This window comes from Biomphalaria glabrata, chromosome 11 (assembly GCF_947242115.1).
Source record: "Biomphalaria glabrata chromosome 11, xgBioGlab47.1, whole genome shotgun sequence".
Classification (NCBI taxonomy): Eukaryota; Metazoa; Mollusca; class Gastropoda; family Planorbidae; genus Biomphalaria; species Biomphalaria glabrata.
In genome coordinates, this window is record NC_074721.1 from 1,813,227 (window position 1) to 1,837,915 (window position 24,689).

A 24,689-nucleotide genomic window follows, 5' to 3' on the forward strand; every position below is an offset into this window, starting at 1 on the left:
CCTGCCCTCTCCCATCCCCCCGTCGTCCTGCGGGAGGTTTGGACTAGGAAGTTAAACTATCTTCAACTCTGAAGGAACATCCGAAACATGTAAAACATTAAACAAACAAACAAACATTTTAAACACACACAGTATGATCTCGCTGTCTTACACACACAGACCATTTTTAGTCACTTAAAAGTGTTTATAATGTAGTCAATATCCAGACTCGTTTTTGTGTTTTTTTTGTTTTTTTTTATTCGTTTCTATGTCCAGCGAATGTGTCAATATTGATACAAAATTAACATTTAATAGACTGTCCCGAGACCCTCAGTACACAAACATAAAATATATTAACACAAGCTCGCTACCTCATAGAAGTTTATGTGTTTCCTAAATTTTAAATACTAGATCCATAATTAGCGCAATACTGTGTAAAATAAATTCACAAAAGATATCTAAATATTTCCATAAGGTGTTAAAATGTACAACATAGTATTAAAGCATACTGTAAAAAAAAATCTATAAACTATTAAAAGTTTTAAAGAAATTTCTTTAGTTATTACGAAGCCTAATCAACTCACACTGTCTTTCTAGGTGTATTATTTACACGTCTTTTCACCCAGTTCCATTTCTCGGATCAAACTGAAATTTCGCATTTTTTTTGTTTTTCTTTTGAAAAATAATTCAAACACACAACAGCTCATCATAATGACATGCGAATTGTAATTCTGAACTTACAGTAGTGCACACTAATGTTCCCTATCTTCTTATCTTCTTATCTTATATAATACAGACGTTACTTCAAAAAAGAAGATGATTACGTCCTACGCGTCATGCATTTAGTCATGCATATTAACCAATGACTTAAATTCTGCCAAGTCACTGGTTTTCCTGGCTAGCTCAGGCAACCCATTCCATGCTCTAATAGCACTAGGGAAGAAGGAGTATTTGTACAAATTTGTCCTAGCATATGGGATGAGGAATGTGCCTTTATCTTTGTGTCTTTCAGAGTATTTTATTAAATTTTGTTTTTGTATTTGAAGATTATGGTTCAGTGTTTTATGTATTATTGCTACTTTACTTTTGAGCCTTCTGTCCTGAAGGCTTTCTAAATTTAGTGATTTTACTAAAGGTGTTACTCTAGTCAAATGTGAATATTCGTTTGTTATGAATCGCACTGCTCTATTTTGTGTCTGTTCTAGTTTCTTAATGTTTTCTTGAGTTGAGGGGTCCCAAACAGAGGATGCATATTCTATTATTGGCCTAACCAAGGTTAAATAACATTTTAGTTTTATGTTCTTATTTGATTTATAGAAATTTCTTTTAATAAATCCTAATGCTTTGTTTGATTTTTTTGTAGTTTCATCAATATGTGGATTCCATGACAGTTTTTCATTTATTATAACACCTAGGTATTTTGCGTTTTTAGTCTGTGTTACTGGTTTGCCATGAATAAGATAAGTGGAATTAATTTGTTTTAGTTTTTTTGTTACTCTTAACAACTGACATTTTTCTGGGTGGAAAGACATGCTCCAATTTGATTGCCATTTCTGTAATTCATCTAATTCTCTTTGTAAAATATCTGTGTCTTGTGTTGTTTTTATTGTTCTATATATTATGCAATCGTCTGCAAATAATCTAACTTTTGTTCCTGAAGTAATGCAATTTGGTAAATCATTTATGTAAATTAAAAATAGTAGTGGACCCAAGACTGTTCCTTGAGGTACACCTGAGTTTACTGTTATCGGTGTTGATTTAGAGCCATTTATTATTACAGTTTGTTCTCTCCCTATCAGAAAGTCTTTAATCCACTGATGCAGTGGACCATTAATGCCGAAATATTTTAATTTTTTAAGCAAACTATGGTGGTGAACTTTGTCAAAAGCCTTAGAAAAATCTAGTAAGATAGCATCTATTTGTTCACTATTATCTAAACCTTTTGAAAAATCATCAATTAGTCCTATTAGTTGTGTTTCACATGATCTATATTTCCTAAAGCCATGTTGGTATGGTGTGAGGACATTATGTTTGTCTAAGTGGTTTATGATGTTACTACATATTATGTGTTCTAGGATTTTACATGTGATGCTGGTAAGTGATACTGGTCTGTAGTCCCTATGTTAATCACAGAGTGACCATTCTAAATGGTTCATTCGAAAAGCAATGTGCACTTGGGCAACGAAAATTAATTCCCCTTATCTTACTCATGGCAAACCAGTAACACAGACTAAAAACGCAAAATACCTAGGTGTTATAATAAATGAAAAACTGTCATGGAATCCACATATTGATGAAACTCCAAAAAACATCAAACAAAGCATTAGGATTTATTAAAAGAAATTTCTATAAATCAAATAAGAACATAAAACTAAAATGTTATTTAACCTTGGTTAGGCCAATAATAGAATATGCATCCTCTGTTTGGGACCCCTCAACTCAAGAAAACATTAAGAAACTAGAACAGACACAAAATAGAGCAGTGCGATTCATAACAAACGAATATTCACATTTGACTAGAGTAACACCTTTAGTAAAATCACTAAATTTAGAAAGCCTTCAGGACAGAAGGCTCAAAAGTAAAGTAGCAATAATACATAAAACACTGAACCATAATCTTCAAATACAAAAACAAAATTTAATAAAATACTCTGAAAGACACAAAGATAAAGACACATTCCTCGTCCCATATGCTAGGACAAATTTGTACAAATACTCCTTCTTCCCTAGTGCTATTAGAGCATGGAATGGGTTGCCTGAGCTAGCCAGGAAAACCAGTGACTTGGCAGAATTTAAGTCATTGGTTAATATGCATGACTAAATGCATGACGCGTAGGACGTAATCATCTTCTTTTTTGAAGTAACGTCTGATTATATAAGATAAGATAAGCATGGCTAGCCTACTTAATCGAGACCAGTCATTATAGAAGGCCCGATCACTGACCTGCGACGTCTCAACCTATGGGCAGTTAAGGCCAATGGCTCGTGACGTGGCGACGAGGCATTGATGAAAACATTAACTTTTAGCATCATTAATGAATGTATTTCGCCCTGGTCATGTAATATACTCTTCGGACTATCGTCACACTGGTCCCGGGTTCGAATCTCCCTTCTACCCCCTGACATCTTGAAGAAGGTTAGGGCTATGACGCAAGTGTCATTTCTGAAGAAATTTAAGGCTATGACGCAAGTGTCATTTCTGAAGAAATTTAAGGCTATGACGCAAGTGTCATTTCTGAAGAAATTTAAGGCTATGACGCAAGTGTCATTTCTGAAGAAATTTAAGGCTATGATGCAATTGTCATTTCTGAAGAAATTTAAGGCTATGATGCAATTGTCATTTCTGAAGAAATTTAAGGCTATGATGCAATTGTCATTTCTGAAGAAATTTAAGGCTATGACGCAAGTGTCATTTCTGAAGAAATTTAAGGCTATGATGCAATTGTCATTTCTGAAGAAATTTAAGGCTATGATGCAATTGTCATTTCTGAAGAAATTTAAGGCTATGATGCAATTGTCATTTCTGAACAAGAAACACCTGATACTATAAAAATCAAACTAACGACTGTTTCTAAGACGCCCATTTCTGTATTCATGTACTCATATACTACGTTGAGGATGCTCAAAGTAAGGCCCGCGGGCCATATCCGGCCCGTAACACGGTGCTTACCGGCCCTTTGAAAGTTCCCAAAATGGCTGATCACGAGGTGGAAGACGGATGTATTGTTCTTGGGCTATAACCCATTTCTTATGGGTGGTTGAGTGGTTAAGCGCTTTGCTTCCGATCCTTGGTGTTCTGGATTTAAATCTCGGTAATGACAGTGATTTTGAATTTCTTGATTTTTAGGACGCCCCTAAGTCTACCCAACTCTAATGGGTACCTGACTTTAGTAGGGGAAAATAAAAGTAGTTGGTCGTTGTGCTGACCACATGATACCCTGCTTGTTAACCGTTGGCCAAAAAAAAAAACAGATGACCTTAACATCATCTGTGTTCAGATGGTAAGGTCTGAAACAGGAACTTCAACCCCCTTCGTTTTCCTTACCGCCCACACCCCTTCCACTTCCGAAGCTATTAATTAATACATCAGGTTATAATACATTTTTAATGCGATTGAAACTGAACAGGTCATCCGAGACTGCCTTTCCAAACTGACCACAGATACTAGGACATAGTTTGACATCCAGCAACCATTCTGACTGGACAAGCCATGCGAGACTGACTTTCCAACTGACCACAGAAACAAGGACATATTATGACATACAGCCACCACTCTGACCACACCCACGTCTAGAATCTTCTGTAACTCAAAAATATGCAAGGGGCATCCAAAACTGACTTCCCACGCTCTTCGCACAGGCAAGTACATTTATTAAAACCCTCCCTCACCAGAGACAAACATAACTTCACCCTTCCCACCACATCTTTAATCTAATCAACTGCATTAAATTCTTTCTCTCCTCTTTTTACCGCTCCTTCTTCTTTTCCCCCCGTTTTGTTTGCATTAATCTGATTGGCTCCCACAAACAATCAATGTACCACCAAACGTGTTCTGTATAAAACGATTTCATTGGACGCCAGGAATCTAACAAATTTTTACGACATGGCCAGGGAAAAGAAAGAAACGCTGGCCATAAAATCCAGAAAGATATAAAATAAAAATTACACCGGAACTTGGATAAAAAAAAAGTGGATGAAAAAGAAAATTGGGTGGGGAAGGGGGGTGTTAAAGGAACCCGAACTAAAGTCTAGAATCAATAACTTTTCTTTTCTTCCTAGTCAGAAAAGGGGCGCCAATATTTGGTCAGCCCTTCTGTCTGATCACTTTCATGCTTACAGAATGCTTTCTACTTTGTTTCGTTACATCTTTTGTTTCGTTTGTCATTTTTTTTTAGTTCCGGAAATAAAGTTTTTATTGTTCTATTCAAGTAGAAAGGTCGTCTGCGTTGCCCATCGCTATTTGAAACTTCTGAAGATCTAAAGGAAACTTTGACCAAAAAAAGAAAATCTTGACGTCAGTTTGTAACTAAAGTACCGGTTGACCTCCAAGCATGGAAATATGACCCGCCTGTTGTATCTCAGTAACATCTTTTGTTACATCTCTATTGCATTTCTGTTAAGTTCTTGTTACATCTCTATTGCATTTCTGTTAAGTTCTTGTTACATCTCTATTGCATTTCTGTTAAGTTCTTGTTACATCTCTATTGCATTTCTGTTAAGTTCTTGTTACATCTCTATTGCATTTCTGTTAAGTTCTTGTTACATCTCTATTGCATTTTTGTTAAGTTCTTGTTATATCTCTATTGCATTTCTGTTAAGTTCTTGTTACATCTCTATTGCATTTTTGTTAAGTTCTTGTTACATCTCTATTGCATTTCTGTTAAGTTCTTGTTACATCTCTATTGCATTTCTGTTAAGTTCTTGTTACATCTCTATTGCATTTCTGTTAAGTTCTTGTTACATCTCTATTGCATTTCTGTTAAGTTCTTGTTACATCTCTATTGCATTTCTGTTAAGTTCTTGTTACATCTCTATTGCATTTCTGTTAAGTTCTTGTTACATCTCTATTGCATTTTTGTTAAGTTCTTGTTACATCTCTATTGCATTTCTGTTAAGTTCTTGTTACATCTCTATTGCATTTTTGTTAAGTTCTTGTTACATCTCTATTGCATTTCTGTTAAGTTCTTGTTACATCTCTATTGCATTTTTGTTAAGTTCTTGTTACATCTCTATTGCATTTCTGTTAAGTTCTTGTTACATCTCTATTGCATTTTTGTTAAGTTCTTGTTACATCTCTATTGCATTTTTGTTAAGTTCTTGTTACATCTCTATTGCATTTTTGTTAAGTTCTTGTTACATCTCTATTGCATTTCTGTTAAGTTCTTGTTACATCTCTATTGCATTTTTGTTAAGTTCTTGTTACATCTCTATTGCATTTTTGTTAAGTTCTTGTTACATCTCTATTGCATTTCAAGTTCTTGTTACATCTCTATTGCATTTCAAGTTCTTGTTACATCTCTATTGCATTTTTGTTAAGTTCTTGTTACATCTCTATTGCATTTCTGTTAAGTTCTTGTTACATCTCTATTGCATTTCTGTTACAGTTCTTGTTTGATGTCTTCCTACATTTCTTACATTTCTTTGTAACGCAAGACACTCAGCGTCCTATCAACTAACAACTTCTTAAAGAGCAATATGCACGTTTAAAATTTTATTTGTAACATTTTTTGTGACATTTTTTGTGACATTTATATATAAAGTTAATTTATCTTCTTATATACAAAAAAAAAAATAAAAAAATACAGGCGCTCTTCAAAGGAGAAGATAATTACGTCCTACGCGCATCCGTTTATTTAAATTTACTTCTGTATAGCAAACTAGTCGTTCCATGTTAATTGAGAGACTAAATCTCTTTCAACTTATCGCTTGCCTGGCTGTTTCACGCCTCTCTTTACTTGCTCTAATGGCACTATGGACAAAGGAGAGCTTGTACGAATTTGTCCTAGCATATGAAACAAGAAATGTAACTTTGTCTATGTGTCTTTCTGAGTATTATATTACGTTTTGCTTTTTTTTATATATGTAAGTTACGTTTCAGAGTTTTATGTATTATTTTCTACTTTACTTTGATTTTTATTTATTGTCAATCCATGCTGGTAACTGGTATTAATAGTTTTGCATTCCTATGGTATGTTTTGTAAACATTTCAATTAAAAGTATATATTTTTTTTTAAATTTCAAATTTAATTAAAATAAAAGAGTTCTCTTTCTACTGATAAAAGGAAGCCGTTGTTCAAAAACTTTGTAAGCTGTAACATGTGAAATTGGATTATCAATATTTTTTTTTCTATTGATTGAGATCTAAGTGCAACTAAGAGACCAAGTCATTAACAATTAGTTTTTTTTTTTTTTTTTTTTTTGCTTATGTTTTTTTTTTTTTTTGTTTTGGTTATTCCCGTCTCATACCGTTGTGTTTGGTGAGTCCCTACTAATTGTTTCTATTTTTTTTTAAGGGGTGGGGGATTAAAGTCAGTCGTATTAGCCTTTTTTTTTTTAAACAGTTGAAGATTGCCATAAACACACAATACAAAACCGTAAGTTCCATGATTTGACAATAATTAAGGTTGAACATTGTTCAGAAATTGTTTAAACTTGATGAGCATGAGACTGTCTGTAGTTCTCTGTTGTAGAGACATGTACGTACAGAAGCCAAACGAAGTCCTTGAAATTGGGGACTGTTTTGAAAGACACTGTCTTTAGTTTCTATGGAAACCCCAAAATTCCTACAAACATTATGCTAAATGTTTTTGTTGGTGCCTTTACTGGCTGACATATCAGCATGGATTTCTATTGTAAATGTTTTTATGTCCAACATATACTTAAAACTGGGCTAATCAACGCAAACAATGTTCCTGGACATCACTCAGTCATCATCATGTTGTCTATAAGTCATGTGTTCTGCGCCACTGTATACAGGCTGAAAAGTCCAAAGGAACTTTATTACTATGACCGCTTTTTTTTCTACATCATTAGTGGAGAAACCTCCTCAAGTTGACAAGAACAGCACCAGTTTCCAGGTGCTAACTTGTCATCAAATCGAGTTTGAGGCTAAGCAGCATTGCAGTGAGCTCATGAGGAAATTAAGTAGATTATTTAATTGCCATTTTTTAAAACTACCTATAGACATTTCTCCTAGTCAATAAAAGATCATAAACAGGACCTTATAAAAATAAGGCAGAAATGTCTTAAAAAGGGTTATTATGATTATGCATATATTGATACTAATGCGCTAGGGTAGAATAAGAAGCGAGCAATCATTTTGTTCTAGCATATCAAATATGAAGTGTGATTTTATCTTTGTGACCATATTGTCAGGTTATTTTTTTTTTTTTTTTTTTTGTAAACAATGGTTTGGTGTCGTAGGTATTATTGCTAAAGTCTTCTTTCCAGAAGTGTCTGTAAGTTTAGTGCTATTACTATTCGTGTTACTCTAGTCAAATGTAAATTTTCATATATTAATATCGATTTTGCGACTAGTTACGCTTTGTCGTTGATGTGGGATCTCAAACAAAGAAAGATTATTCTAATATAATCAGAAAAAAGTTTAATCAGTATATAGTCCGGGCCGGCCGTTAAAAAAAAGTATTTAAAAAAGTAGAGTCGACTTTCTGACATTTCTGACCTAACGATCTATAGTGCGGATGATGATAAGGTCATATGTTTTTTGGCCAACGGTTAACGAGCAGGGTGTCATGTGGCCAGCACAACGACCAACTGCCTTTACTTTACCCAAAGTCAGGTACCCATTAGAGATGGCTGGACTCAGGGAAGCCCTAAAAATCCCGAATTTCAAGATCCCAGTCTTCATCGAGATTCGAGATTCGAATCCAGGACCCCTGGCTCGGAAGCCAAGCGCTTAACCACTCAGCCACCGCGCCCCCAGGCCGGCCATAGGCGTAGGGAAACTAGGCAGCCACGTAGGGCCTCCAGTGTGTAAAGGGCACACACAGGGCTAAAGAAAATACTAATGCCGGACTTGAATACAATGTCAAAACATAGTAAGCTCTAACACTGCACTATGTCCACCAGCCCATCTATTTGTCTCTACTTTGACTTAATCCTTTTTTTTCTCGAACGTTTAAATATTTCTATTGCGAAACCTTTCTTTCTTCCCTTTGCTAAAAAAGAAATGCTGAAACGTTATTTTGAGACTGTTATATCAAACCTCTTCAAGCTTCTCTAAATGCGTTCAGCATAGACCCCAGCCACCTGGGAGACAGAGGCACATGACAGAGCATCATGGCGTCGCGCTGTGAAAACTGGCGCAGAGGCTGCTGAGGAAAAGAGAACAGCGCTGGCAGAAGAAAAGCGCCAGAGAAGAAAAACAAGGCCAATGACACTAGCTGGAACAACCTGCCCAGTGTGCAGCCGAACATTCCGGGCTGACATAGGAGGAGGCACAAAACCCCAGTGCAAAGCCCTCAGCCCCCCTGGATGACAAAAAGTGGTCATCATGGAACCACGATGGACGAACTATATAGATATATATCGAATCGTAAACGAATTGTGTACTTTTATTTTTTTCGGGGTTTATTTTTCTGTTTTTTAGTTGTGGCCACCAAATTCACTTTCGCCAAAGTGCTTTCAGTTACCTATAGCCGACCTTGATATAGTTTATGTTAATGAATTCGTTCAGTCCATCAACACAGAAGAGTGGTGACTTCGAAAATGTAAAGTAGGTAAAAGTGAGAAAAAAAAAAACCCAACTCTTTTGAAATCATTACAAGGCTTGTTCTTTTATTTTTACAAAGCTTATATCAAATTACTCTGTCTGTCTGTCTGTCTAGTAAAAAGTTTGAAAACACGTTCTCCCACACCCATTCTTGGAACAAGTTGAATTGTCGCAAATTTATTTATTGGCATAGACAAGATATGAATCAATACAACATAAAAATGAACAAATTATTCAATTAATTGTTGGTAGTTTGTTTGATACCGACAAGAGAGATTGATCCTTCAGTGTTCACATAAACTGCTACTTTATAAGGTTTCGTCCCCTTATGTAATTATGTAATTGAACACTTTATTTCCTCCAGACCCTCTCTCGAATCAAGTTGAAACTTTAAGAGGTTATGTATCTTACCTGAGAAAACATTAATCAATTACTAACCAGTCAGTTAATTATTGGTACATACTTATTTTGTTTGATATCGAATAAAGAAAATAAATTCTACATTATTGAGAGATATAATTGTAAGTGAGTTCTTTCCCTTTGATAAGCTTTTTTTTTTCTTTTGCGTTTTTCTTTATTTTCACACGAAAAAAAAAATTAAGTGACTTGTCTTCCTTTGTTCCTGAAATTATTTTTTTTCCCCCTTTTAAACATCCTGTTAATTCATTTTAATATGATTTTATCAAGAAGGTAATTCTTTTTCTTTTTCTAACAGCAATCTACATGTAGTAGATTATACAACTTGCAATTAATTAGCGTCGACTCTTGACCCGCTAGAGATGTAATCCGACTTTATAAAAAAAAAAACAACCGTCCGAACCTTTTTCTAATCCTCATTGATGACACAAGGCCAGCGTTATGCCTATCCCGTAATAATGAACAATGGCTTGTCTAGCCCCAATACATAACTAATTGACGCACCATTAGCGACAAGGGGAGTTAAGCAGCCCCGTAATCCCCGTCAATTCACTTGTGCTGGTAGAATGTTTGAAAGGGAAGTCACCCTACTGTTTTTTTCCTTTTTCCATCGTAAAACAACTTGATAAATTGTAATGACAGTGCCCTCATCCTTTCCACCAGCGATCCATTAAAATTTTTAGTTTCATTACGTTATTTGTTTGAGAATTCTTATTTTTCTATTCATATTTCATAAAGATGTTTTAAGTATTTAATTTTGACTTTGCACCAAGTCATAGGAGTAATATTATGATTACCATAATCAACACAGTATTACTACGAGGACTGTCAGACGAATGCTTTTAGTTTTAATGAAAATATTAATTGACAATATTAATTTCAAAAATTACAGAAAGCTTTTCTTTTTAATTTTTTTTGGTCAGTTTATTTGCTAAAAATATTATAATTATTTTTTTTTACTTTCGATTCATCCTAATGAATTACAAATGTATATTATAAGATATTTGGTTATCTATAAGAAAAAAAAAGTTTTATTACAATATAAAACTTATATAATATCATCTCAAAGCGACAATAAACAAAACATCAAAGTTAAATAATTTTAGAAAACTAAATATAACTTTTATTATAATATAGACAAAATCAGGTTGATATGAGATAAAATAAATGTACTAGACTTTAGTTGTAATATTTTTAACAGAATCTAACTCACTACAATAACACAATCTTTCAAAATCACGTTCTGGAGTCGTCTGTCTTTACTAAGACCAAATGACGACAACGCCATCTATGTTGCATCGTTCACAACCAACTTCTTCCCAAGGTCACCATGGAAACAGACACACACACACACTCCATAACACTGTCTCAAGTACCTAAAGCCTTGATGTCAATTTTCAACTCTCAGTACATGGACTGATCTGGAAAACTTTCACGCCACGTGACATGCAAGTCGTTGCTTAGTAATAGTCGATTGACCCTTCCAGGTACAGATTCAAATAGTAAAATTGGTTTCATTATGACAAGTGTAAGACGAAACGCCATCTTATTAATTGAATAAAAAATATTCTCTAGTGGAGGTATAAAAATTTAAATTAAAAAAGTAAATTTAACTTTGTATACAGTGGACCCTCATTTGGTTTATCTTCAAAGATTATAAAAATAATAATACTATTATATTAAATTTAAAAAAAAACAACAACATCATTCATTTGTAATTTATTAATCCTAAGTCTGACTACTCTCCATAGTATAGTAGTTATATAATATAAACCTTTGGTTGTATTTGATTGAAGCAGTGTCTTAAGGTTTACAAAAGAAATCAAAAGACCAGGCCCCCTAGTATTTCTCTCATCTTACCAAAAGTCAAATATTCTATCCATCTTTCCCTCCTTTATACTGACCTCGACATTTAGTGCAATTTTTTTTAAACCGTTCACTAATTCTGCTAGAATTCAAACTCGCGTTTCAGGCTTTTTTTTTAAAGGCACGAACCAGAGCCTCAACACATTAACAGAAGTAGTTTATCTACTAGGCCACTTTTCTCATAATTCTTTATAATATATATTATATTATATTCGTATTAAGGAAAAGTTTAGAGTTTGGATATAATGTACGAATGGATAAAAAGCTTTAAAGCGTCAAGTATTGTAATCATTTACGAGGATAAAGTCACACAGTAAAAGGCTGGAAACAAAAAGATAATAATTGACAAAAGAAAAGATAGAAAGAGGAGAGAGAAAGAGAGAGAGAAGGAGAAAAAGAGAAAGAGAGAGAGAGAGAAAGAAAGTTATGCAAAATGGAAAATTTGGCAATAAAAAAAATGGGCAGCCCATATAGCGGCTCTCACAAACAGGGAAACATTTTTTTTGTTTTTTTTCGGGTGTTTGAATTTTAGAACATAATTCGTTCATCAAATCACTTCCGGCTGAACCTTTTTTATGCGAAACTTGTGGTTTGAGATGAAAGAATGGCCCAGAGAGAGAGAGAGAGAGAGAGAGAGAGAGAGAGAGAGAGAGAGAAATAGATGGATGAAAGTGGATTAAACATTTTTGATGAGTTCTGTTTTTATGGTCAAAAATTTTGCTAATCCTTGGACCTCGTGTTGGACAGAGCTCTGAATTCGTCAGAGGACAAGAAGTTATTTCCCTTAGAGATGACGTCACGCAATCTACAAAATGTTTTAGTTTGGCTTTATTCCTGAACATTTATCTGTTCTTCATTCTGTCACGATTACTCATTGTCCCCTTCCCTCTTTCTCTCATTCCCTCTTTCTCTCATCCCTCTTTCTCTCATTCCCTCTTTCCTTCTCTCTTTTCTCTCTTTTTCTCTTTCTCTCTCGTGCTCTGTTCTTCTTTCCCTTTCACCCTTTCTCTCTATTTCTTTCTCTTTTTCTCTCTTTCCTTCTCTTTCTCTGCCTTTATTTCTTTCTCTCTTTCTCATTCTTTTTCTCTTATCTGTCGCTCTTTTCTTTCTCTCTCTTTTTTTTTCTTTCAATCTCTCTCTTTATTTTTTTTTGTCTATCTTTCTCTCTTCTCTCTCTCTCTCTCTTACTATTTTTCTTTCTGTGTCTTTCTTTCTTTTTTTCATTTTCACTCTCTTTCTCTCTTTTTCTCTTTCTATCTTTCTTTTTCTTTCTTTCTCTTTCTCTTTTTGTCTCTTTCTCCGTCTTTACCTCTTTTCTCTCTCTCTCTCTCTCTCTTTTTCTCTATCTCTCTTTCTCTCCTTGTCTCTCACTTGCTGAATCTTGCTCACCCGTCACTCTACATCAGCAGGCCTATTCCCTTGTTAATTTACCAATATTTTTAAATTGCATATAATAAAAATATTATAAAGTGTAGTGGATTTATAGATTCGCTTCACCAGGATTTTTCTCTTGGGAGAATGTGAGATGAATTACCAATACCCAGGATAGAAAATGCTAATACTAAAACACACACACAAAACAACAACTAAATACTGATATAAAAACTTTCGTTAATAGAGGCTACAAAAAGTAAGCAAATATTAAATTTCTTTATTACGTCTGACCTCTTCTCTATCGTCTTCCTCTCTATTAAAAACTTCGGATTCGCCCCTGGTTATATGATATTTCATAAACAAAATTTATATGTACCCTACACGATAAAGGCAGATCAGAGGAGGGAGACTTGAGTCGATTGTCTGCCACTCAAACGGAAGCATTTTTGTTTCGAGGCTATTGTGGGTGGTATACCATTTCTTATAGGCTTCTCAAAAACTGTAACTTTTGATGGATCCCACACAGGGCTTTGATAACGAAACAAAAATGACTAGTGCCAAGCCCTTTACATATTTCCGGCCCCACTCGCCTAGCGGAATCTCTTTATCTGTGACTAAATGGATGGTCTTTGGAGGTATCCTTTTACAAATAAGTTCCGGGTTATGACCATCATAACATTGTTCAATGCCGTGAGAAGATAACTGGGGCGCCGTTTCAGCCTGGGTACAAGGGCGCTCGTAAAGGGGTTAAAACGAACGTTGCGCGGCTATTAAGTTGTGTATCATTTATCCGGAGGAGTGATGAAAAACAGAAGCTTCCCCCCAGAGGGCGCTGCCGGCGAGAAGACATCATTAATTAATTCATTAACTGTCTTCTGTGGGGGCCGTAACTTTTTAAATAAACCCTGTGATCAGTTACCTCCCATGAAACTTTAGATTTTAATATTTTACAAGGTTTCAAATATTTCACCTACATTTAAGATTCATCAGAAAAGAAAGACAAGACACATATTATAATTTCGTTTCGGCTTTTTTTTTTGGCGTAGTTTTTAGGATCTAAAGACAACAGGAAGTTTAGTTCTTGGGAACCAAAATTTTGCGACGCAGTTTCTTGTGTAATAGACATGGGATACACTTTGGTTTTTAAACTACTCTTTATGTTCAAATCTTAATTCTAATTAGATCCTTTTAAGGTCTTTAAGCTTCTGGAGTTAAACATTCATTAACAGGGTAATTTGTGTTTGTTTGATATATCTTATTCTTTGTACGCTGATTATACTTTATAAACCATCTGAAGGGACGGAGGGGTATAGTTAATAGTTTTTGTGTTATGTGATCTTCTTGATTGAAACTTTTACTGGTACCACATCAGTAGATGTAAGAAATATGCAAAATAAAGACGACCCATTTTAAAATCTTTTTTGCTAGTTTAAACTTTATGTAACATAAGCATATTAAGGTTGCACAATGCCTGTTCATTACAAATTAAAAATAGCAGCTAATTCTGGCTTCTTTAAGACATGTATAGAATGTTATTAAATTATATGAGTTTATATGTTTGATATTCTGGCTATTTGGTTATCGGTCATTACACCTAAATCCCAAATCTTTTCAATGATTGTAAAACCTCTCATGCAGTATTCCTTTAAATTAAATTTCAAATGGGAATATATATATTTTTTTTTTAAAGTGAATGGAAATAAGATGTCAGTTTAATTAATAGTGTGTTTACGTGGGATTCGGAGAATGACAGATATAAAGATATATGTCATAAAAGAGTCTGTAATTTCGTACTTGACTTATAATGGACTTATGTTATATATATGGTGAAATTCTTCACATCGCAACATGTTTATCTTATGAGAGCTCTAGAATAAGGCTAGATTGGCACATGACTGTCTGTTTACAGGAATATTAATAAAATGAAATAATTACCAACGATTACTTCTTTTCATTTTTTTACCTTTTCAGTAAGTGTGGATTTTAACAGATCTCCGGGAGGAGACCTCAAGGATGATATCTTCAGGACATGGGCGTAGCCAGGATTTTTTTTTCGGGGGGGGGGGATTTTTATCTTCCCCCCCCCCCCCCCCCGCGCAAAAAAATAAAAATATGTGTGTGCGTGTGTGTGTGAGTGTACATAATTAATCCCTTCATTCTTTCGGAAGACGTTTATTGTACCCTAGAATAGATTCTTCCTGGAGTTAGCGGGAAAATTGTAGACTCCCCGCCATTGCCAGCCATGGAGTCCGTGGGAGCGCCGTGAGCTCCCCCAGCGCCGGGCGGAGCCAATCACTATTTACTGTATTAAAAGCCAACAAAATGCATATTCTGAGGTATCCACAGTGCAATATACTGCTATTAAAAAGTTTTATTTTAAAAACCGTATGTACTTTTCTTACTGACTTAGATCCTCCCGCGTCGTTCGACGCATTGAGCGGCAAGCTTCTTCCACAAAAATCTGTCACTGGCAATGTCTGAAGCCTCTTCCCACCTGCTCTGAGGACCTCCATGAAAGTGTGGCGCCAAGTTGTACTAGGATGTCCCTGTTTGCGCTTTCCTCGTAATGGCCTCCATGTTATCGCAACTCTTATTAAGCGTTATCATTTTGTCGGAGAACATGTCCCGCAAACCTCATGCTACGCTCTGCCACAACCTTACTAAGGGGTCGGCTACCAGTTCGCCATAGGATTTCCTTGATTGAGACCCGATCTCTATAACTGACTCCTAAAATCCGTCTTAGCCATCTTTGTTGAGCCACATTTAATGTTTTTCAATTTCGGCAGGTGACTATTCACTGCACTTTATTAATGGAGCCCTGCCACTGGTAAAAATTTGTAACCTCTTTTGGCTACGCTCTTGAAATTAGGTGACTGTAGTTTGTTTTAGATTTTATATCGATAAGGGAAGTTTTAACGTCAAAATCATCTGTTGGGGGGGGGTGTTAAATTAAAAAATCTCTGGAGGTTTTTTTTTAACAAATTTGAAACCCTTTTAGTTACGCTCATATAATTTGGTGACTGTAGTTTGTTTTAGAATAAAATTGAAAAGATAGTTTTTCAACCTCAAAACTGTCTGTATGGGGGTATTTAAACTCAAAACCATCAGTAGGGTTTTTAAACTTAAATCTTTCATTTCGGGGGTGGGGAGGGGGGTCACCCTCGGCTACGCCCATGCTTCAGGATGAGTTCTCCAGGATGTGATCTCGTGGGTGAAACCTCCAGGATGTGATCTCCAGGATGAAATCTCCAGGATCAGACCTCGAGGATCAGATCTCCAAGTTCAGATCTCGAGAATGAGATCTTCATTCTATCATCAGGCAAATATTTTCTCTCTCCTTTTCCTTTGGATATTTAATCTTATTATGTACATTGGTTGTTTTTTTTTAAATATTTTATTCATATCATGTATACCAACAAAGCAGTCTCTCCTGTCTCTTCACAGTTATAGGCACACCACGGTATACACTATTTTTATGTAACAAGTTTTATTTATCAATGAGCATCAACAACAAAAGTATGTCACACCACAACTCCTCTCTCTCTCTCTCTCTCTCTCTTTCTCTCTCTCTCTCTCTCTTTCTCTGTTCCAGTCTTCAACAAAGCAGTCTCTCCTGTCTCTTCACAGATATAGGCACACCACGGTATACACTATTTTTACGTAACAATTTTTATTTATCAATCAGCATCAACAACAAAAGTATGTCACACCACAACTCCTCTCTCTCTCTCTCTTTCTCTCTCTCTCTCTCTCTCTCTCTTTCTCTGTTCCAGTTTACGAACATGTGACATTTTAAGGGTCCGTGTCAACGTGCCCTCCCACCAGTCCGCCCTTTTACCTGCCCACCTAGTGGGCACGAGCAATCAAAGAAAACCCTCCTTATTAACTGGAAGCCAACTCTATAATTGACCTCCGGGGTGCCAAAGTTGCTTGCTAAATGACCACCATCGACCGCCATCTTCTTCATTCTTTTGATTTCTTATAGACAACTACAAAACACCCTTTCTGTTCTATCCTAGTCTTCCGGCGCCCGCGGCGTTTTTATGACGACCGCCTTACTCTATAAATAACAAGGCGGACGGGGACAGTGAAAGAGGAGATGGCGGGAGGAAGGGGGGAGGGGGAGAATAAGATTTGAGAGGGTGAGGGCGTAAAAGAAGAGGCTCCCTACGGTAGTGAAATATTTACGACATAATTGCGACATAAATGAAGTGCCCCGTGTGACACAAAGGACAACTAAGAAAGGGAGCGGGGGGTAGGAAGAGACACCGGCAGCCCCCCCAAGTCAACTATCACAATTACCTGAGTCCTTCGCTCCAAAACTGAACAGGAGAGAGATAGAGAGAGGAGGAGGAGGCAGACAGAAGGAAGAGAAGAGTTATAGAGTAGAGAGATACAAAGGAGGGGAAACATAAATGCCATATCACTTTTCGGGGGACATCTGAGAAGGTACCTGACTTGAGCAGCGTCGGAGCTGCATGGCTGTTACGTGTCGTCCAATAAATTGTCGGATACCGAACGTGGAATGAGAGATGGCTGGATTGTTCCTTCTCTCTCTTTCTCCCTATCCCTTTCCATTCTTCATGGTCTCCCACAGCGTAAGTCCATTCACGACCAATTTGTCTCCTGGCCAGCAAAAAAATCCAGCTCCGACAATAAGACTCCTACTAATTGTACTCTAAAAGACACCCCAAAAAAGAAAAATAGGCGAAGTACGTTAGCTTTCTCCCCCCCCCCCCCCCCCCGCGACACTCGCTTTGCGCACCACAAAACAAGGGAGACAAATCACTATATAAACAACATGGGCGGAGATGCTCTTTTGCACGGTGGAGTTCCTTTACCCTGCTGGTCTATAATAATGGCGTTTGCAGTTCACGTCTGCTGATCCAAACTTAAGACAATTTTTGGCGCAACTACTGACAAGCGCGAGTCTCGGGGGGCTGTTTTTTTATGGGGGGTGGGGGGTGTGTGGTTGCAATATTTATGTGCATGTCTGGGAATGAGGGATGAAAAGTTATTGTCTATTTAAGGACGCCTTTAAGGGGGATAGTTTTTCATTAGAGGAAGGTGGGGGTCTACTTAGTGTCTAGCCTTCCATTAGCAGAGTTGAGGTTTTTCAAAATGATTTATGTTTGGAAACGCACCGGATATCATGCTTTATTAGCATTGTAACGTATATAAATGTTGACCTATAGATTTATGCAAGCATAAAAGTTTCAAACTCAATTGTTTACCTATTTTGTTTTGTTTACATCTAAAAATGTGTATAGTAGGTGTCTTTTATTTTGTACTGGAGGCAGGTCCGACTTTAAGCATAGGCAATATAGGCAGCCGCCTAGGACCTCCGATTGGGGGGGGGGGCGGGGGGAGGCTCACACAGGACTAAAAAAAAAATTTAGAAAAAAAAAAATTTGCGAAACTTGGATCAGATCTCAAACATAGCAGAACTCAATGAGTCGTCTGCTAGCCTAGCCATAGGTCACTACTATGATTCAAGACGCCAAACGGAACGATGAACGTGAATTGCGAAATTGGAATTTATTTTCTTTCTTGTTTTAGATCAGCGGTTCTCAACCTTTTAGGCTCGGCGACCCCTTTTTTTACAATCCCCCACTCTGCCGCGACCCCCCCCCCACCCCCCGTACACATACATACAGCAATAGAACAATAGACAAAAACAATTCATTTTTTCGATGGTCTGGTCTTAGGCGACCCCTGGCAAAGCGTCAATCGACCCCCACGGTCCACAGGTTGAGAACCCCTGATTTAGATAAGAGATGCAGGAAGGTTTTAATCCATTGCGTTACTTTAATTGTTCTGTCTTTTTATTTTTCTATTTCATTTGGGGGGGGGGGGGAGCATTTCATTCACTTCGCCAAGGCATCCAATGACCTCAGGCCTGCCCTGCTGTAGGAGCCTTTTAGTATGAACCTTATGTTTTGTATTGTATGTGTCCGCGGGCTGTAGTTAAGACATCACTGGCTTAAGTCTACATCCTGAGTACTATTCCCTACCCTTATACCTAAGACCTATAGTATGTGAATCACACGCTGTTGTTGTTTTTTTCTGCCTTGTTTGAAACATTACCGTGCTAAGTCTGCTAACACTCTCATAGCACATGAAAGTAAGCGGGCAGTGTGTTTTACGGTCTGATTGTCACGGGCAAGAAATAGCCCGACTTCGGCCAAGAACCATCTCTCTCTCTCTCTCTCTCTCTCTCTCTCTCTCTCTCTCCCTCTCCTTCAAAACTTTGTCCCCACTCGTGAAATACACATTCTCCGACAATGAGATTTGTTTTTGTTTTTTTTCCTCGTCTTGTCTGCAGCGGCACCATTTTGAATCGTGTGTCCGTCTAAATCGCCCAAAGTACGGACTTACTGGGCAGTGTCCGGCCCTGATTTGAACTTAACTCTGAACTGTTTATCGCATTTTCTTAGGCCTGATTTGCAAAGCGCTCTCTCTCTTATGTGCAATCTACTCTTTAAAATCATTCTTAACAAATGTCTCTTTTTTTTTTAAAGTATTGACCTTTTTTTTTTACATTTCTATAGAGGCGTATACTGTATACAAGACGTAGGCTGCATTTGGGACGAGGCGCAACAACATCGAAAGATATATCTACAGAAATCTAGTGCAGTTTGGAGCTTTAGCTGTGGCGCAGTTTGAAGATATTGAAAATAGGAGTCCAGACAAGTAAAGTAAATAAAAATGTATCCATTAATTGCATAAGGCAGTATTTAACGTGACCACGCAGACCCACTTGCAACCTACATATTTGGCCACTGCCGATATAGACAAAGCATTTGTCCGTTGGAGCGTCTATTTAAGTTCTTTTTTTTTTTTGTCTTCTGCACCTGTCTTTAGCAAGGTTCTTTTTTATTTAAGCATTATACTTAGTTATCGTCAAAATTATAATATTTTTATTGTATAATTATATTATTATATTACACTGAAAACTTATATAATTCAAACGTGAGTTTTAAATCTATCTAGCTGCACATTGATTGGGCACGTGATGGGTTATCTCAACTTGTTAGCATTTCCTTAGTGATATTCCAATCAGTGGCGTTGCTAGGGATTTGGGGGCCTGGGGGTCTTGACCTCTTTAGGGGGACCCTGCATTTTAACTTTCGACATCAGGACTAAATACTAAATACATCACCTAAATACACATCAAACAAAATAAATAAATGCTGGTTTAATAATAGACTAAAGAAGCTTTGTAAACAGAAGGAAAACCTATATAGAAAATTTAAAGAAACTAATGCAGAAAGAGTTTACAAAAAGTATATAAAAATTAAACACTTAACCCAAAAAGTAAGCAGACAGCTGCAGAGTGAATACATAAACAATGTAATATCTAAAGACAACAACAAAAACCTATGGTCATACATTAAGTCTAAGAAAATGGAAACAACAGGCGTAGCATCATTAAAAGATGAACATAACATAATACATAATGATAATGAAACTAAAGCAAACATTCTAAACAAATACTTTGCATCAGCATTCTCAGCCCCAGGAGACAGAGACATATTACTGAATTTGAACCAAGTAGACAACATAGAAGATATAGTAGTACAAGAAAATGGAATTCAAAAACTATTAGCCAACACCAAACCAAATAAAGCTTCTGGACCTGATGGTATTCCAGCTAGATTACTCAAAGAACTAAGTAATGAGCTAGCCCCAGTGTTCAAAATACTCTTTCAGGCTTCACTTAACCAGGGCAGAGTACCAAAGGACTGGAAAGAAGCTAATGTCACCCCCCTATTTAAAAAAGGAGAAAAATCTGACCCAGGAAACTACAGACCAGTATCACTTACCAGCATCACATGTAAAATCCTAGAACACATAATATGTAGCAACATCATAAATCACTTAGACAAACATAATGTCCTCACCCCATACCAACATGGCTTTAGGAAATATAGATCATGTGAAACACAACTAATAGGACTAATTGATGATTTTTCAAAAGGTTTAGATAATAGTGAACAAATAGATGCTATCTTACTAGATTTTTCTAAGGCTTTTGACAAAGTTCACCACCATAGTTTGCTTAAAAAATTAAAATATTTCGGCATTAATGGTCCACTGCATCAGTGGATTAAAGACTTTCTGATAGGGAGAGAACAAACTGTAATAATAAATGGCTCTAAATCAACACCAATAACAGTAAACTCAGGTGTACCTCAAGGAACAGTCTTGGGTCCACTACTATTTTTAATTTACATAAATGATTTACCAAATTGCATTACTTCAGGAACAAAAGTCAGATTATTTGCAGACGATTGCATAATATATAGAACAATAAAAACAACACAAGACACAGATATTTTACAAAGAGAATTAGATGAATTACAGAAATGGGAATCAAATTGGAGCATGTCTTTCCACCCAGAAAAATGTCAGTTGTTAAGAGTAACAAAAAAACTAAAACAAATTAATTCCTCTTATCTTATTCATGGCAAACCAGTAACACAGACTAAAAACGCAAAATACCTAGGTGTTATAATAAATGAAAAACTGTCATGGAATCCACATATTGATGAAACTACAAAAAAATCAAACAAAGCATTAGGATTTATTAAAAGAAATTTCTATAAATCAAATAAGATCATAAAACTAAAATGTTATTTAACCTTGGTTAGACCAATAATAGAATATGCATCCTCTGTTTGGGACCCCTCAACTCAAGAAAACATTAAGAAACTAGAACAGACACAAAATAGAGCAGTGCGATTCATAACAAACGAATATTCACATTTGACTAGAGTAACACCTTTAGTAAAATCACTAAATTTAGAAAGCCTTCAGGACAGAAGGCTCAAAAGTAAAGTAGCAATAATACATAAAACACTGAACCATAATCTTCAAATACAAAAACAAAATTTAATAAAATACTCTGAAAGACACAAAGATAAAGGCACATTCCTCGTCCCATATGCTAGGACAAATTTGTACAAATACTCCTTCTTCCCTAGTGCTATTAGAGCATGGAATGGGTTGCCTGAGCTAGCCAGGAAAACCAGTGACTTGGCAGAATTTAAGTCATTGGTTAATATGCATGACTAAATGCATGACGCGTAGGACGTAATCATCTTCTTTTTTGAAGTAACGTCTGTATTATATAAGATAAGAAGATAAGGACATAAGATAATAGCATAATATTTATAAACAAATTTCGGACACTCATTTGGGGGACCCCTCAATTGGGGGCCCGGGGGATTTTCAAATTTAGACCCTCTCCCTCCACTCTGATTCAAAATATTTCTATTCAGGTATTAAAAATAAAATATGATTTAAACGTTTATACAGCTATATCTATTCTATATGTAAGAAGTAACAAACATTTCCCTTTAGACCTTGCGAGCGATCTATAGGGGAAAATGATACAAAGGGCTTTAATTTAATTGGCCGACGGTCAACGAGCAGAGTGTCATGTCAGCACAACGACCAACCGCCTTTGCTTTATCCAACTAATTTCAGGTACACATTAGAGTCTGATGGACTCAGAAGCGTCCTAAAAATCCCAAAATTAAAAATCCCAGTCACCGAAACTCGAACCCGGGTCCATTGGTTCAGAAGTTAAGCTCTTTATCACTACGCCACCACACCCCTATTCTGTATGTAAGGGTAAGAGTAACTTTAACATTTAGCAGGATACAACTCAGCTCGATTCATAGTTCGAGTCAAATCTCATCTATATATAAAACTAGCAATAGAAACAAATCGTTTCTAGAAAGAAAGCTTATCAAATGAAAAGAACCGCTAATTACTGCCATATATACCAAAATGGCAGGGTTCAGCTCCCTTTCTGCTATATAGAAAAAAATGAATAAGTACTAATTGATTAACGAATTGATTAATAACTGGATTGATTCGTGTATAGTCATCGATTATGAATAATCATAGAAAATTTCAACTTTATCTGAGAATGGACAGTGGAAGAAAAAAACGTCAAACTTAATAAGGGTATTAAATCCATATATATATATATATATATATATATATATATATATATATATATATATATATATATATATATATATATATATATATATATATATATATATATCCACATTTCTCATTAAGTAGCGTTTACTCCCCTTATTTTGATACTTTAAAAAATCCCATGTAATTAATTAACTAATTAATTAATTGTTTTATTGATTCATGTCTCGTCTCGTCAGGTACAATGAATAACTGTGTAGAATTTCAACTTGATCTGAGAATCGGAAATGAGAAAAAAAAAACTTTTTTTACCAGACAGAAAGAAAGACAGACAGACAGACAGAGTTGATATAAGCTTTGAAACAAAATTGTGACAGAATAAATACTACTATTACCTAAAAGAACTTGAGTGGAAACAACACGGAACGTAACTTTTTTTTCAACCTATTTTGAAACCAAAAAGCTGATGACAAATAGCCTGTTATCGATGTAAAGAGTATTGAGTGACAGCTGAGTCATATATACAAAGAAACACATACAAAGATCTGAGTGATACACTGGGTGGTTTCGGGTTCGAATCCCAACGAATCCTGAGATTTGGAATCAGCTAATGTTTAAAGAGGTTCCTGAGACCAGCCAACTCTAATGTGTTCCTGACGCTCTAGTTGGAAAAGGGAAGGCAGATGGTCCTTGTGCCAGCCTCGTGACACCCTCGTTAACCGTGGGCCACAGAAAGTGTTGGCATTTAGGATCATCTGCCCCACAAAACGCTAGGGGGCTTCATTTTTTTTTGTAAATCTTTGAGAATACTATATTTCACTATGCGAATTGTAACGGCAGTTTGATAAAAATAATATTGTGCATTATTTGCTTTCTTTTTTTTTCTCTCTCTCTCTCTCTCTTAGATAATACCAACACCTTATATCCTATGTCGACAAGTTCACGACCCCTAGCAGTGTGATCGCTCAGGATACGAAGGTTTTTTCGCATCAAAATTAACCATACCAGAAGAAGAGAACCTAAACGTTGATCTAATCTATTATTAGAAACTATAAAATGATTGGTTGAAACCAATAAATGGCAGACATTATGAGAGTCTTCTTTGTTTGTTGATTTTATTAATAAAGAGTTCTACCTAATGTAGACTTATCACATTATAATAAGATGCTGTTTATCTTTTCATTTATTTTACACTGTATCTTATCTTATAAGTTTCAGACGTTACTTTAAAAGAAAAGATAATTACTTCCTATGTGTTTCGTGTGTCAATGTAGTCATGCTTGTTATATTCAGTGACTTAAACTCTGCCATGTCGTCGGTCTTCCTGGGCTGATTCTGACAACCTATTCCATGCTCTAATGGCATTAGGGAAGAAGGAGCCCTTGTACAACTTTGTCCTAGCTTAGGAATAGGAAATGTCTTTTTATCTTTGGTTCCCATCGGTAAAAGTAAATTTAAATTTCCCCTTTCAGACCTTGCGGTCAATAGCGCAAATGATGTAAAGGTCATTTGTTTCTGTGGCCAACGGTTAACGAGGAGGGTGTTATGTGACCACACAAGGACCAATCACCTTTACTTTACCCTAACTAGTGTCAGGTACCTATTAGAGGTGGGAGGACTCAGAGGCGACTTAAAGATCCCAAAATAAAAAAAAAAATCACAATCTTCTCCAGGATTCGAACCTAGGACCCCCAGTTTGGAAGCCAAGAGCTTTACAACTCAGCCACCTCGACTCCTGGTACCCATCAAATGCGTCCTAAAAATGGCAAAGCCCGAACCCCCCAGTCTTACTTTATCTATTTATTTCCAAATGTATCCAAATATTTCTCTTTTTGTATTTTCTTTTTTTTTTGCATTTACTTAT

General features: G+C 36.1%; 1 long non-coding RNA gene across 1 annotated transcript in view; it reads left to right on the forward strand.

Annotated features, from left to right (window-relative positions):
- LOC106065133 (uncharacterized) overlaps positions 1-23,918 on the forward strand; it is a 55,723-nt gene extending 31,805 nt beyond the window's left edge. Inside the window, exons 2-3 of the long non-coding RNA XR_008773756.1 lie at positions 19,420-19,566; positions 23,731-23,918. This is a non-coding gene — a long non-coding RNA (uncharacterized LOC106065133). The remainder of the gene's footprint in view (positions 1-19,419; positions 19,567-23,730) is intronic.
- The last annotated feature ends 771 nt before the right edge of the window (positions 23,919-24,689 follow it).